This window comes from Herpailurus yagouaroundi, unplaced genomic scaffold (assembly GCF_014898765.1).
Source record: "Herpailurus yagouaroundi ecotype Mexico unplaced genomic scaffold, PumYag 100, whole genome shotgun sequence".
Taxonomy (NCBI): Eukaryota; Metazoa; Chordata; class Mammalia; order Carnivora; family Felidae; genus Herpailurus; species Herpailurus yagouaroundi.
Window position 1 is genome coordinate 4,547,240 of NW_024412391.1, and position 16,743 is coordinate 4,563,982.

The 16,743-nt window shown below is 41.2% G+C and overlaps 1 protein-coding gene across 2 annotated transcripts in view; it reads left to right on the forward strand.

Annotated features, from left to right (window-relative positions):
* TPK1 (thiamin pyrophosphokinase 1) overlaps positions 1 to 16,743 on the forward strand; it is a 272,025-nt gene that overhangs the window by 198,020 nt on the left and 57,262 nt on the right. The gene's annotated exons all lie outside the window — the stretch shown is intronic.

A 16,743-nucleotide genomic window follows, 5' to 3' on the forward strand; every position in this document is an offset into this window, starting at 1 on the left:
CATAGAGGATGAAGTAAAGGCCATTTTGAGGAGGGATTCAAAGATTATACCTGAGGTGATTCTAAAATGACACTTTTTGGGGCGCCTGGGTGGTTCAGTCGGTTGAGCATCCGACTTTGGCTCAGGTCATGATCTCGCGGTTCGTGGGTTCGAGCCCCGCGTCGGGCTCTGTGCTGACAGCTCAGAGCCTGGAGCCTGCCTTGGATTCTGTGTCTCCCTCCCTCTCTGCCCCTCCCCACTCGTGCTCTGTCTCCCTCTCTCAGAAATAAACAAACATTTTTTAAAAATTTAAAAAAGGGGCGCCTGGGTGGCTCAGTCAGTTAGGCGTCCGACTTCGGCTCAGGTCATGATCTCGCACTCCGTGAGTTCGAGCCCCACATCAGGCTCTGTGCTAACAGCTCAGAGCCTGGAGCCTGTTTCAGATTCTGTGTGTCCCTCTCTCTGACCCTCCCCTGTTCATGCTCTGTCTCTCCCTGTCTCAAAAATAAATAAAACGTTAAAAAAAATTTAAAAAATAAATAAATAAATAAAATAAAAAGTAAAAAAGAAATAAAAAGACACTTTGTGCTAAGGAAGCTCTCCTTTCTGTCCTATTAAATAAGATATGCCTTGAGAGCTCCCTCAAAACAAAAATTTAAGGAACCCTGTCCATCACTGTGATCCAGTTCTGCCGTGTCCAAAATCCGGGAGTTTGCCATGTCTGTGGCTTCCACCGCTAGATGACAGGCTTTCAGTCCACAGCGAAAACCAAATCGTTTTTGGTTCCTTGTTGTGAATCACCCATGGTTCAAGGCCAGCGGCCTAGAATGGGCCAGTTATAGATGCCCTGAACTACACACTTCCATTTTCTGAATCCCACCTTATTTTCTGGGCTTCTACAGAGCAGCAATTGCCTTTTGAAGATTTATACCCCCACCTAGATGTGATCTTTCGTTTCCCAGAATCTTCAAAGCACTTTGCAAGTCTCTTTAAGGCACTCATAGCCTGGGATTGCAGTGTCGGTGTAATCTCCTTCGCCCCTTTCCCTCACTAGATCATAAATTCCTTAAAGGCAGAAACCGGGTCCTATCATTCTGGTACCCTCTAGTACACAGTCTACATTCCTTGGACATTAATCAGTGTAAAGCTTGGAAGGAAGAAGTGATGGGTTTGAGTAATCAGTTCTGCCACTTGCTAGGTATATGACCCTGTGGTTCACTTCTCTAAGCCTCCATTTTCTCATCAAACTGTAATAGTGATAGAGAAAATAACAATGTCCTAGAACTGTCGAAAGGATTAAATGAGATAGTGTACATCGAGTGCTTGGCACAGAGTATAATGAGTAATGGATACTATCATGGTGATGATTTTTATGGGGACCCAAAATATCAATATTAAGAGAACCCACGAGTGGCCAGTCGTAACTGATTCTGTGATTCTGATATCAATGACATTCTAAAATATTGACTGTTACAGAGCCAATAATATAGAATACCAAAAATTCAGCTGTGAATACAGGCCTGTATCCTTAATTAAGAAAAAAGTGAACAGTGGAAAATCACTTCTGAGTCTTATAAATAGGAAATTGGATTTCCTAATGGGTAATTTAAAATACTTTGGGAGCATAAATACACCTGGAGCACTCAAGCTCTAAGTTGGTGACTCAGAGAACAAGGGCACAGAATCCTGAAATAAGCAACAGCAAATGGCCACTTAAGCCCTTAAAGAGCAAGTTGCGGAAAATAAATTAATTCATTTAAATATGCATGAATCTCCTGAGTGGTGGAATATGCTGAAATGGTGCTGAATGATTTCCTTTGTTGTGTGTGTTCTGAAGGATTAATAATGCCTTGCACTTGGTGCCTCGAACCTTTGGTTAGACTCTTTTGCCTTTTTAAATTGTTTTTAAAGCAATTTAGATGATACAACCGGAAATTGCAGTCAAAGTACAGATTGGTCTCATTGATTTGGAGAAGTGGACAGCAGGTTGATCAAGGCATAGATGGATCCCTGAGGGAATGGAAAGGGATTCGGATTAAAACGTTAGAAAAGAGCTTTGGGGAGGCTGACATAATTTTGCAGAAACTTTGAGAAGTTTCAAACTTTTCAACCTTTCTCCTGAGATATGTGCCAGCATTTAATCAGCCTCTCTGATACTGTGTGGCACAGCAGTCTGGGTCCCAAGAATCCGCATATGCCATTGTAGACCGTAGTGTATATTTAGAATATTGATCAGAATTATCACTCCGTTATTTCCAGCACTTGTCAGATCCTTTCATTTTCATTATGGGAACCACAGACACAAAAATCCTGGTCCTTCATGTAAAGGAGAGGTGCGAGGAAGAGGGGGCAGAGACATCAAAAGCAGAAGCAAATGATCAGCTAAATGACTGTAATATTCTAGGTCATGTTCTGATTTGTGAAAGGAGGGGGCTTTAAGGAAATTACTGTTTGCCCTGCACACACTGGTTATTAGGGCAGGGCTTCATTTTTGATGCCAAGGCAGTGAAAGGGAGCTTGGCAGCAAAGTGGGGGCTGGAGCCCGGGACCCCTGAGCGATGGGGTGGATGAAGCCTAGGAAAGGATTTGGCAGCCTTGCCTGAAGAACAAAAATAATGAAAAGAATTGCCAAGAACCATAAAACCAGGAGAATAGGGATATGAAATACTTCAACGTGATTTTCCCAACATGGAGAAATATTAAATCTATTCTAAGTCTGTTATGATGTCCATATATTATTGTGAGTTTCTGTATTACAGTAATTTATATGTTGCCATAGGGCTATGAATAGGATCAAGTCAGATCAAGTTTTTGTTGTAGTTTATTTTTTTTGTAAGTTGGGAAAAACACTTACTTTTCCACACACTTACTTTTAAATAATTTGTAAGTTGTGTGTGTGTGTGTGTGTGTACGTACACATCCCTATTGTTGAATATTTCCTTTGATGCCAGAGGCTCGTCATTTATATGCTAATTTGTTCTCTTGGTAAGCTATGATATGTCACAATTACAAATAATCTTTGAAGAGAAATCTTTTGTAGCAACTATAAAATGAAACAGCACATTCGAGGAAGATGGTGTAGCCTCCACAAGAGTGTGCGATGATAGATCAGAAGGTACCGATGTAGTTCAGGTACACAGTAGAGGTGGTGGAGGTGAGAGATGCTGTTAGAAGTGTCGGTGGGGTCACATCCCAATGGGGCTCACAGACTGTGAGAGGAAGGTCAGATTTCTCTGTAGGCAGTGGGGAGAGATTTTAAACGGAGGAGGGAGGTGATCACTTTTGTGTTTAATGAAGATGACTCCGGAATCACTGTAGGAATCGGATTAGACAAAGATACAGTAAGTGTTTGTTTTTCTTTTTAAAAATCAGCCCAAATACGAAACTAGAACCTTATGTCATTTATCTGCATAAGCACTTAAAGAAGCATTTCTCACTTATTCCAAAGGGGTAAGATCTATTGAGTGACATTTTAAAGAAATGATGGCTACATTAGATATATTTTTTTTTCATTATGTACCGTTAACCATTGAATTTCCAAATTCAACTTCCATGTCTGCTTGTGAAAGGGTATTCTCTTCTTCAGGCCTATAATTTGTGGAATGACTTGGTTCTTGCCAACAAAAAAGACTGGAAGTGTCTGTTATCCTTGTGAAATGTGACAAATCTCTGTGTCATTTATTCTGTCCCATTGCTCTCTCCCAACCAGATGACCTACCACCTTTTTTAAAACAATTTGATGCAATTTAGACAACCAGTTGTACTGTAAATGAAGTTCTGTAGATAATAGGAAATTGACACAGTTCCATACATACAACCACACACGCACTATACTGCACTTTGCACTGCCTGCTGCTATTTATAGAAAGATTATACTTGTAGGTGGATTTCAGATATTACCTGCAGAGCCATGCTTCTGTAGGTACTAACTGTTCATTGATGCTTCATTAAGAGCATATGCCATATAATAAATTAAAAGCAGACATGTTAAGAACTTTTGGTATGAAATACTGTTCTATCACCATTATTTTTCTGGTGATTAACTTGCCTTTCTAATAGCTTTGAGAGATGTTTTTCTAATCAGTGCACATGAGCTGTCATCAAAACTAGAATTCCTAATTCTGAGCCAAAACAGTTGGAGACCAACCAAATCAGGACCTTTAGTAAGGTTTATGGGGGGAAAGCCATCAATCATTCATTCCCTCTCCTAGCTCTGCGTACATTATTGAACAATTTCGTCAAAGGTTTTCTACTAAAAAAAAACCTTTAAGAAATTTGAATAGTGTACCTATTTGCATGTAGTATTATCTAATCAAAATCTGATTTGTGAGGGTGAATCAGCTAACATATTCATAATTTTAATCGTGTTAACAGCTCTAAAATTGGCTGATAATTACCTTAGAATTAGAGGTTCTAATTTGTACATTGGTAATGTGTTTCCAATCACCAGCCAGTGTAATAACAATAATAAATTATACTTCTGTCTTCACTGAGATCATGATGGACAGCTGAAATCGGATATTCCCACCAGAACTGGATATCAGACTTTTTCTCCTGAGTATTACAAACTTCTGAAGCTTCTGAAGATGCAGGGCCATTTTCAGCCTGTGCTGGTCAACCCTCTTGGCGTTCTCAGTGGAAGTCTGTGGCCAGGAACAGCCTCCTCTACATCAGCACCACTGTCGGCAGCTGGGCACAGCACCGAGCTAACTTGCCTTGTACACAACTGAAAGCCAAAAGCTTGACCACACAGCTATACCCATATATATATATATATGGGTGTATGTATATATATATATATATACACCCATATATATATGGGTGTATATATATATGTGTGTGTGTGTGTGTATGTGTGTATATATATATATGTGGGTATGTATATATAGGGGTATATATATATACGTATATATATATATGGGTATATATATGTATATGTATGTATATGGGTATATATATGGGTGTATATATATATATGGGGGTGTGTATATATATATATGTATATATATGTATATGGTAGGCATCCATCAAATTAATACAAATCAGAGAGGCCTCAGAGAAGACAAGTCCATTGCCTGTGATTATTTCTAACAATATGTTTTAAATCTACAAAATAAGGGTAAAGTATGTTAACACAGGGATTTTTACACATTTCCTTTAAATTGCAAAAGCCCTTTGCTTGACCAAGATTTTACCTAGAACCTTAAACCATAAAGGTAGATGAACAACTGTTTTGTTTGAGGTATGATAACTAGTGCTACCACAGACAGTGACTTATCACGTGTAGTTGGGTTTTTTTTTCGAAGTCACTGAAATGAATTCCTAACATTGTGCATACATTTCTAACTGTGTGCCCTCTGCTTTATTTTTTCTGCAAGAAATGATAGCCAATAAATTCGAGGTGAATACTGACTGCTTCCTTGCGTGTCAGAAAGTCTTCTGAGGCATGTCTGTGAGTTGTCTCCTGTAATCCAACAGGGTGAAGTGCCATTTCACAGGGAGGGTGAGTAAGGTATAGGGATGAACTTTGTTGCTTGGAGTCACAAGGCCTGTAAGCGCCTGACTCCAAACCCACGTGCTTACCACTCAGATACCAGCTCCTACCGAAAGCAAAACTAAACCTTCGCCGGGATCGCAGAATTCACAGAGCTGCTACAGAGAGATTTTTGTCAGACCTACTTTAGGAGAATTGGGCAGAGAATTAGTTGCCCTGTGGTTTTCTGATAAATTATCCCACAGGCCAAGGGTTTTGTCTTAATACCTTCTTTTTTGACCTCTTGAACTATTTCTGAAGCAAATGAGGGTGTCAAGCATGACTGCACACTGGAATAACCTGGGGGTAGTGGAGGGTCTAATTTAATTGGTCTATCTCAGTTGTTGTGTAGATGGTGGTTTTTTGGGTTTTTTTTTTTTTTGTTTTTTTTTGGTGTTTTTCCCCCCATTTTGGTTTTTAACTTTCCCAAGTGCTTCTTTTACAGTCAGAGTTAAGAAGGGCTGCATTTAAAGCTAAGCTGTCTTTCTGGGGTGTCTGGTTGGCTCAGTCAGTTAGGCATCCGACTCTTGATTTAGGCTCAGGTCGTGATCTCAGGGTTTGTGCGTTCGAGCCCTGCATCGGGATCCACGTTGACAATGTGATGTGGAGCCTGCCTACTTTGGATTCTCTCTCTCTCTCTCTCTCTCTCTCTCTCTCTCTCTCTCTCTCTTTCTCTCTCTCCCTCTCCCTCTGACCTTTCCCTATTCTCTCCCTCTCTCTCTTTCTCTAAATAAATAAGTAAACTTAAAAAAATAATTGAGCTAAGCTGCCTTTCTGCTGTGTTCATGCCTCTGCTCACGTAGGACATCACCGAGATGGCTGTAACTGACAGAGTGGGACGGGCTATTCAAATCATTCCAAGTCTCCCTATAATAGGAACACGTGGCCATAGTCCTTAAGCCACTCTTCTACAGTTCTTTAGAACCCAGTATTCCCTAAAAATGCTCAAATGGGTTCTTGAAAAACAGTCTCAGTGGGTCCTATTCGTTGTACATATGTTTTATGACCCCCTCTCTTTACACCTTTGTGACATGAAAAGGAACCAAATCTCAAGTTTGGAAGAACACTGTTTGGGATGATAGAACGTAGGACTGAAAATGGGAACATTCTGTAGGAAGGGAACATCTTGTTTGTTTAATTAGCAGTAGTGGTTAAAAAACCTATTCTTCTTAGGATGCTCTTCTTATTTCTTTAATAACCCACATTGCTGCTTTCAGCTAGAGGACGTGTCCTCTGTAACGCCTCCTTTAGAACCATGACAGAGCCAGATGATTCATCGAGGGAGGAACTCGTGGGCCCGGCATGCATCCATCTACATACACACACCTACGTGTACACATACACAGAGATGGGGAGGGAAGGAAGGCAGAAAAAGAAGAGATTGATTTGCATGCCTGTCACTAAATTTTTTTGCCAAGGGTGGGCAAATAGATTAGCTCTCTTTTTTGTGATTTATGTGCCAACAATTGCACTTCCATCTAGAGTAATTCAATATATTCCTCTGTTTTCCTGGAAATAACTAAAAGTAGATCATATGCCATCAAAACAGACTTACTTAGTGGCATAACCCCACCTGCCCCAAAACATGCATATGTGTTCCTCTTCCCCCTACTACCAATTTTGGTTTATTGTGATTTTTTTTTTTAACCATGACTGTTTAGTTCCAATAAATTCACTTAGGCTGTCATAGTAAGGATGCTCCTTTATAAATTATAAATTAAAATTTATATTGTGGTTTGCTCCTTTTTTCCCTGTGTTCAGATTGAAATTGTAATTTTTTTCTGTTATAACTTTGTATTTCCTGTAGATAAGCTCTCTTCTTCTGAGGATTTTGTTAGAACATAGATTAACAGTATCCTTGGAAGGATGGAGACAGACACTTGCCTAGAAAAAAAACATGACTGGAGGAGGAAAAAATAACTGAGGTCCTTGAAATCAAAGTTCATTCCTTCCATTTGCCAGCAGTATTCTTTTCAACCCAAGAGCAAAACACCAGATTCTCTCTTGGATGCGTACCCCCTTAGTAAGTGCTGACTCCAAATGCCCAGAACAATTAGTGTTGAATCAGGGAATCCCTAGAGTTGTACTTCACTTTATTATTTTTTTCAAGTAAAATGCATTGCATGCAATAGTGAAATAATTATGTAAAATGATACACTGACCTGATAGTAAAGTCGGAACATTCTTTAAAACAAACTTCCCAGCTGGCCACTCAAGCCTGAGACACTGGGAAAAAAGAGTAATGTTATTGCTTTGACAGTTCATTTGTTGATTTTCTGATCCCAGACTGTTACCCTGCCAGGATTTTGTGAGCCCTAGGGTCCTCGTTGGATTCCCTTCAATACCTCAACCTCTAGATAATTGAAAAATAAAATCCTTGTGGTCTGCTTGAGGAATTGGGGGTCAGCATTGATACATTATATCCTTTCTTTCTCTTTTTATCCAGAGTGTCATTCTACTTTCTCATCATTCTAGCATCCTCACTGTTTCTGGACCTGAAGCATTTGTCTCTGTATTATTCCTCACTCTTTATTTCTGTCACTGAAGTTCAACTGGCCAGATGGACGGGAACGGTGAGAGGCTGCTTGAAGCAACCATCTCCAAGGAAGGGGGAAAAAAAAGATGAGAACACCTCATCTCTCCCCTGTCAGCTCTTTAAAGTAGTGACTGCTCAGACAAAGGGTAGGAGAGATGACCCACTTAAGCGGGCATAGGTGAGCTAGTATTCATCAGCCGGAAGAGTCTGGCAAGGCCTGTCCTTCAGTGCACAGCACAAATAGCCCAGAGGGTGAGGACTACAGGGCAGCTGGGTCTTTTTAGCGGTCTAATGGAAGAAAGAATTTTCTTAGTGGACAAACGTTATCTTGACACTCAGAGGGCCAGGATGATTAACGGCCAGACTCGCCATCCCTCCTGTATGTTGCAGGATTTACCTGTAAAGGAATGGCCAGTCCAATGCAACGTGCTTATTGAATGTCTGCTCAACTATGACTTGTTTTCCAGCTTTGTAGTTGAGCCAGAAAAAGCCAGTGTAATTCAAGTATATGGGGAGAGAGAGCAGTCTGATCCTACGGCATAGTTGGAACTGGTTTGCCCCTCTTTTTCCAGTTGCATCACATCAGCCATTAGTGACCCTTGCGAAAAGGTTAATCAATCAGTCAGTCAATGTGAAATAAAATAAAAGTCTGGGTTTCGGGAACAGGAGCCTTGACCTTTCTCTTTTTTAAATGCTTTAGCTGACTGACAGCAGTTCCTTGCTCCAGACCAAGAAGACAGACGCCTTTCCTCGCGTTCTGGTCTGACTGCTGTGGTGCCTCTGTCTTCAACCCTTTGTCCTTTACCTTCAGCAGATACTAAATCTACGTCCTTGCAGAAAATGACTTAACTTCCTGGGCTGGGAGGTAAAATTCAAGTGCCATAAGAAGTATTCTTTTGGTTGAGTCAGCCCCAGAATCCACAGGAATGATTTATTATGAATCACTTCATCAATGAATCATTTGTCCACTTCGAGAACAGACATTACACTATACCTGGCAACAAACTAAAATAGATAGAGCAAGATAAATAGAATGATTTCAGCAGTTCAGCCTTTGTGGGACCCAATACTTAGTAAGAACGTTTCATTACATTACAAATTAGAGTTGTGTCCTGCCATTGCAAAGTGATTTCTGCTTTTAGAGCGAATGTGGTTTTCATAAGCACCCGATACGATACTTTGCCATGTGGGGCAGTGATAACAAGGCTTGTGAGCCAAGCCTTGTCATTGTTGGACCTACAGTGCCATCTACAGAATAGATTGAATAATGTACATTCCACGTGTGTGCTTCAGATAATGCAGCCACAGGGGAATTAATCTGTGTATGTGTTTCCAGTTGGCTGTGTACAGACAGGAGGACTTTGTTGCTACATTAATAAAAGGTTATGTGTTTGCAAAATGCTGTTATTGTACTTAAGTCCCTATTAGACTCCTAAGGGAATAGAGTGTTGTTTTTCATTTTGTTTCTTATTTCATTAACCAGAGAGCCCATTTGTTTCAGAAGTCCATTTGATAATCTTTGTATGAGGTAGTAGTTAACTTTCTGGTTACTTTGCATGGGCTGTATTTGACTTAATGTTAGTTTCATGATTTATTTATTTATGGTGTCCACTGCTTACATCAGTCGCTCCCTGCCAGAACATAATCACTATGAGAGATTTTTTATCTATTTTATTTGCCGATTTTTCTTAAGAAACTGGAACAATGCTTGCACCAAAGCAGGTACTCAGGCATCCGTATGTGATGAGTAAGTATCACTTTGCTAGTAAGAGGACCATATGTGAAAAGTCAGTTACCCTCTTTCAGTCTTAGGTTCTTGTGTTTAAAATGGGATGCTGGGGCAGCTGGGTGGCTTAGTCGCTTACGTGTTCAACTGTTGATCTCCGCTCAGGTCTCGATCTCAGGGTTGTGAGTTCAAGCCCCACATCAGGCTCCATGCTGGGCATGAAGCCTACTTAAAAAATAATAATAATAAAAACAACAACAACAAAAACGATGCCAGTACCTGTTCTTCCTATCATTGTGTTATGAAAATTAAATGAAATAATGAATGGCAAAGTACTGTAACCTGTAAGGCATTATATAATTTAGGCATAATTTCCCCAAGTATTGTTGTTTTGTTTTGGTAGAATTCTAGCAATGCAGACCATATAAGACTCTCCATCTCCCTCATAATTTTCTGGGGTACTTTTAAAATGTACATATCTGGGCCCCAGACCATATAGGTGGAGGCCTGGCAATCTTCATTTTTAAAAACATTTAAATAATCCTGAAGTACACGAAAATTTCAGAACTTCTGGCATGAAAAAGATGAAAATTGAATCCAAAATGAAAGTCACTCCTTTAATATTGCCCCTCCCTAAATTATTCCCTGATAGGAAGTTGTTTCTGATAAGATGTATTTCTTTGTCATAAAGGAAAATACAGAAAAACTGAATCAGTCTGTTATTATTCAGTTTATGGTGTAGCATACTACCTAATTTTTATAAAAATGTAAATAGAAGGATCTAGACATAAGTAAAGATTCCCTTAATACATCAAAAGTATCCAATGTTAGAGAATTTTACAGATATTCCACCGAGTATAGAATACAAATGTTATATAAAATAATTAAAAAGGGAGCAAAGCTTTTATTAGACTGATTTTTAATTTTATCTAGGAAATGCCACTTGTTAGCCTTTATATAAAATGCTATACAGCATATTATTACTATGTTTTAGCATATTACAAAAATAGTTAACTTCTTGGCATTGAGGTTATTTCTCTGCCATCTTCTTTAAGCCTTTTTGAAGGAATAAGTGGGAAAGGCCATATCTTTAAAGTGACCAGATTTGCAGATTAACCATGCAAGAAGTAAAAGGGTTTTTAGGGGTTTGGGGTTTTTTGTTGTCGTTGTTGTTTTGTTTTGTTTTGTTTTTATAGCATGTAAATATCTCATAGGCAAGTTAAACATGTTTTTACTCAGTGTTTATATTTTATATTTGTTTTGAGGACAGTGTACGCTGAGTCATTATCCACCCTATAGCACTTGCCTTACAGTCTCAATGAATAAATCAGATGTTTACTCTAAAACAGGGGAGGAGTGCTTTGGATAGTGGCTAGAAGTGGAGTTGGCAGCCAGGTCATCTTAGGTGCAAATTCTCGCTCTATTACTAGACGTACTCCTTTAACTCATCTTCTAAGTATTATGTACAATCATATATTTTATCACTTATTCATGTATATTCATTTATATAGTCTTTTTTTGGGAGTGGGAGTGTCCATATACCAAGCACCACCATGCTGGTCCCGTCAAGGATGAATCAAGCTCAAGAATTCCCGGGCTCCCGTGACACCTTTGGGGAAGGGGTCATGATATAACGAACAGGTAAAATACAAGTATGATAAACAATCAAGACAAGTAGATGCGGTGATAAGTGGCATGGAGGAAAGGAGTAAATGAAAACTATAGGGAGTAATTGAGGAAGGGCACATTACATAGGGTTTCCATGGATGGTCCTTTTGAAGAGGTGAGATGAACAGAATGAGAAGGAAGTCGGCATGAAGAGAGCTGGGGGAAGAGAATTCTGGACAGGGGAAGCAAGTGCACTGTGGGAGGGGAGGGGGCTTGGTGGGCTTACAGACCAGAAGCGCGGCCTGGGGCTGGGGACGGTGGGTGAATGGGCCTTGGGTATAAGATAAAGAGGGAAACACCAACAAGGCCTTGTAGGCCGTGGACAAGTGTGCGTTGGGTTCTGAGAGCAATAGGAAGCCATCCAAGGGGTTTAAGCAGGGAGTGATACTGACATACGATTTACATTTGGCAGAGGTGACCCACAGAGCTGTAATTTTACCTCCAAAATATTTCCCCTCATCTCCAGTTCTAATACTCTGGCCTCAGTTGAGCTTTTTATCTCGTATCTCATCTACTAATTGTCTCCCAGCCTGCGGTTCTATCCCTTCAAATATGTCCCTCATAAAACTGCCAGAGCAGACTGTCCAAACTCTCTTGTCAGTTTCCCGAAACGTCTGATGGATCCCCTTCACCTGCACACGAGCTGAAGTCCAGGCTCACTAACCAGCTTGTCAGGGCTCTTTATGGCGTGGCCTCCATTGTTTTAATGCCCGTTCCTCTCTATTCTCTGTCTGCCTGGCGCTTTTTGTTTTTACTACAGCAGGCTGTCTTCCATTCCCTGTACCTCCCATCCTGTTCCCACCTCCCTGTCTTCCTCTACTTCCATCTGTCCTCCCTCTCTTAGACCAACTCCTCCCTTTAAAACAAAAAGGGGGGAGGGGGCCCACCTGGGTGGCTCAGTCGGTCAAGCGTCCGACTTCGGCTCAGGTCATGATCTCGCGGTCCGCGAGTTCGAGCCCCGCATTGGGCTCTGTGCTGACAGCTCAGAGCCTGGAGCCTGTTTCAGATTCTGTGTCTTCCTCTCTCTCTACCCTTCTCCCACTCGTGTGTTCATTCTCTCTCTCTCTCTCTCTCTCAAAAATAAACATTAAAAAAATAAATAAATCTTCCTGTACTCTTTCCCTGCAACACTACAATCCAGAACTCACTGTGCCATATTTCTACTTAAGGGCCTTTCCTGCCTGTGAGTTTTCCTGAAGATTTTGAGAGAAATGTGCCTAGTGGCCAAGGACTTTCAGTAAAAGGCTGGATAGAGATCTGGGGGAAAGATAGCCATGCCGATGAATGAGATCATGTTTGTCGAGTTCCCAGCTGGTGTTGGAGCACAGTCTTTATGGACACTTGGCACTAACCTGGTCATCACTCACCATCCTTCTTCTTGTCTCCCACTTTTGCCCTTGTCTGTCTGGCAAGCTGTCTCTCCCTCCTATCATGTGCACATACTTAACACCGGGTGCTCTGTTGGTAGGCCTTGCAAACAGATGGAAAAATCCTGGATCTGTCTCCAGAGGACTTGGACTCCAGTGGAGGAGCTGGAGCAGGCTCGTAAAAGAATAAGCCACTAGCCTAAATGTGTAGGACGAAGTGATAAATGAGATTGTGGACAGGAAGAGCTAGCCTTGAACTGAAAAGGAAGTCTCCCCTCATTTATTTCTTGGAAAAGAAGACTGGAGAAAAACTTTGTATTACTGAGCCTCCATTACCTTTCCAGAATATCCTGCAGCATGCTTCCTAATGCATTAGGAAATTCTCACGAATAAGTCACTGTAATGTCACATCTCAAAATATGTGAACAAAGGGTATTTTTAGAAGTTTTCCTGCATGTTTCATTTTGTATGCAACCTCTAAGAAATGTGTATATATAATTGAATATACTTATGGTTTGATGTGTCATAAATCCCATTACTCTTTAAGATAATCTTACTTAACTGCTGATGAATGTATTAACCCATTTTTATTACTGGAAATATGCTTAAATGGATTCTAGTATGAAAGCATTCAAAGTTTGAAAACATAATTTATAAGAAAATTATTTTTAAAATATACAAAAGTAAAACCCATTCAAATTGGATCATGCACACACACACACACACACACACACACACACACACACCAGAGCTCTATCCTAATTGGCTTTACAATTATCTGTTTTGCTATTTTTTTCTAAGAAATATAAAAATATCCAGTGTCTAAGCATTTAAGACATAAGACATTGTCTTTCTCTCCCAAATATGTAATTTTTAAAAAAATATTTATTTTGAGAGGGAGAGGGAGAGAGAGAATCCCAAGTAGGCTCCATGCTGTGAGTGCAGAACCCAACACAGGGCTCGATCTCATGAACTGTGAGATCATGACCTGAGCCGAAATCAAGAATTGGGTGCTTAACCAACTGAACACCCAGGTGCCCCCAAATAAGTAATTTTTAAAAATTCAAACTCTAAGAAACAGCAATTTAAATATCACTCATTTTGTAAAAATGTTTGTTTATTTTTGAGAGAGAGGGAGACACAGAATCTGAAGCAGGCTCCAGGCTCCTAGCTGTCAGCACAGAGCCCAACGTGGGGCTTGATCTCCTGGACCATGAGATCACGACCTTAGCTGAAGTCGAATGCTCGACCAACCAAGCCACCCAGGTGCCCCCAGTATCATTCATTTCCATAAGCCTGACTAGCATAGCGGTGATGTACGACTGATCTCAAAAACACTATCGTCACTTAGAAGAGACACGATCTTGTATGTATATGAAGACAACAGGGTGTAGAAAATTCTGTTATGTGTTCCAGAAAATATGCAATAAGAAGTACATCTAGAAGATGGGGCCCCTGGGTGGCTCAGTCGGTTAAGCGTCCGACTTCGGCTCAGGTCATGATCTTGCAGTTGGTGAGTTCGAGTCCCGCGTCAGCCTCTGTGCTGACAGCTCAGAGCCTGGAGCCTGCTTCGGATTCTGTGTCTCCCTCTCTCTCTGCCCCTCCCCTGTTCGTACTCTGTCTCTCTCAAAAATAAATAAACCTTAAAAAAATTAAAAGGAAAAAAAAAGGACATCTAGAAGAAATCACTGTCTTGCTCTGGGAAGACCTCACAATTCAGATTTGAGTTGAGCTGGGCCTTTATAGTTAGGTAAGAGGACTAGGGGAAAAAAGGGAGGTAAGAAAGGAGAAAATGAACATTCCTGGCGGGAGGAAAAACATAAAAACACATGTGGAAGCAGGAACGAGCATCGTGGCAGCCAGACAACCCACCTTTTTCCTTCTGCTACTTAAAATACCCTGAAACCGAATTATCCTATTATTCAGGCTAAAGATAGGCCTGGCATAGCCTCCAGCAAAGCCACCTTTCATGCTGCCGCATAGAGAAAAGAACTGGGGAGAACAGAGGTTTCAGCCTTCTTCGCAGGTAGGAACACACTTGAGTGTGGGACAGGGAAGGGGCGAGAGTACTGACCTGAAAATAGCACTTTTCACCCTTGACCAAGGTTTCAGGTTTCTTGAGCGTGTTTTCAACCAGGATGCAAACAGCACCCTGAAGCATCTTAGCTGAAGAACAAGAGAAATTCAGTTAAATCCATTTGGGACAGCTTGAGAGTTAATACATTTTGTGCCTCCCCTCCCCCTCCCCTCCATACCTCATCCCTCCGTCCAGTGGGTTTAGTTAAAATTATACAATGGCAAAGGCTCAGTGTAATGTAAATTCCCCCACAAAGTTGTCACAGCTACATGAACACAACCCAGTAGCGGGTCCAGAAGTAGGTGAGCTAGGATTTTACCCTTTAGTGACATCACTCTGCTGTCACCGGGTGTTATGTTATATAAATATTTCTTTTCAAACGAAAAGAAATTGTACAGAACAAAAGTTTGAGAGTTTAAGATCCTTAAATTAAGCTACATAACATAGAAAGTATAACAGTGCATTAACAACGGGGCAAGAAGCGAACAGAAATCAATTCAGCATGTGTCTGACCAATGAGGTATGATTTGGAGTTAAAACACACATGCACGCGCGCGCGCACACACACACACACAGCCGTGACAGGAGAGGCTTGGAGACCTTTCCAGAACAGGAAAAAAGAAAGGTCATCAGTGTCCTGCCAGTGACCATCTTGGGTACTTTTAGAGTTGTTTGTGATGCTCCCAAAAAGACGTCATGGATGAAATGAGTATGTAGAAACTTTGAGGCTGATTGTAATCCTGAAAAGAGCCTGATGGAGAAACCCCACAGACAAAGCCTGGAGGGTGTGGGGGGGTGAGTGGGAAAAGGGTCGAGGGATGTGGCAGGGAACTGTGTGTGCAGTTGCGGGGAGGAAGCTGGATGGGTGTATAAAGCGGCTTTGCCTCTTTATGTGATTCGGCAAATAAACAGAAAATATGCTTCAGAACCACAATGTCAGTTACTAGCTGCCCAAAGGATGTTTTCCTTTGCTGGTCTGAGGAAATGTGGCAGGTGATTAGCTCTGTGTTCTCACCGCTCTCCAGTCATTCCCCTGCCCTCCTTCAGCCGTCATACGGGGGAGAGAGAGCATATATCGTTCCTGTAAATGAAACACACGCCGGGGCAGGCATACGCATTTGATAGTGTTAATCACCCCGAATGTTTCTGTGTTAACTGACTTTGAACTGCTCATGGGTGGTAGTCGCCGCGGGCTCTGATTAGATAAATGGATGCAAATGGTAATTGTAACTGATGAATGATTGATGATGCCTTTATGTGTGTCTCATTCTGCACCCTTGGAAGCAGCCCCTGGCCTTCCAGAAATGTAGCCCGTAACCAGAGGATGATGATCAGTCTAAAACTTAGGCTCCAGTTGGTTTTCTTGGCAGGGTTGGGGTCGAGGGGAGGCGAGAGTGTGCAGCACAGCAGCTCTGGCATGTTCTGGGAAAACTGGGGCGCTTTTCTCTGGCCTCTGTCTGTCCCCAGTTTCACTACTTCGTGTGCCAGATCACTGCAAGTTAGAGTAAGAGGGCCAGGGATGGGGTCTGGGTCTCAGCATGGGGACTTAGAAAATCTAGCCAGTACCGCATTGCTGATTTCTGAATTAAAGACATCCAGCACTAGACGGCTAGGCAGCCTGGGGTGGGTACTGAGCCTGTAGCTCTTGGTTTAAGGATCACAGGCCTACATTAAATAATAATAATAAATATATGTACACATACACATATATTTAATTTAGTACAGCATCTCCTAAATTTTAGAACACATTAAATAGATCATCTAATGCTGTTCAGATACGATGGTGATTCTTGGCATCTCTCCAAACGGGGTGTGTGTGTGTGTGTGTGTGTGTGTGTGTGTGTGTGTGTGTGTGTG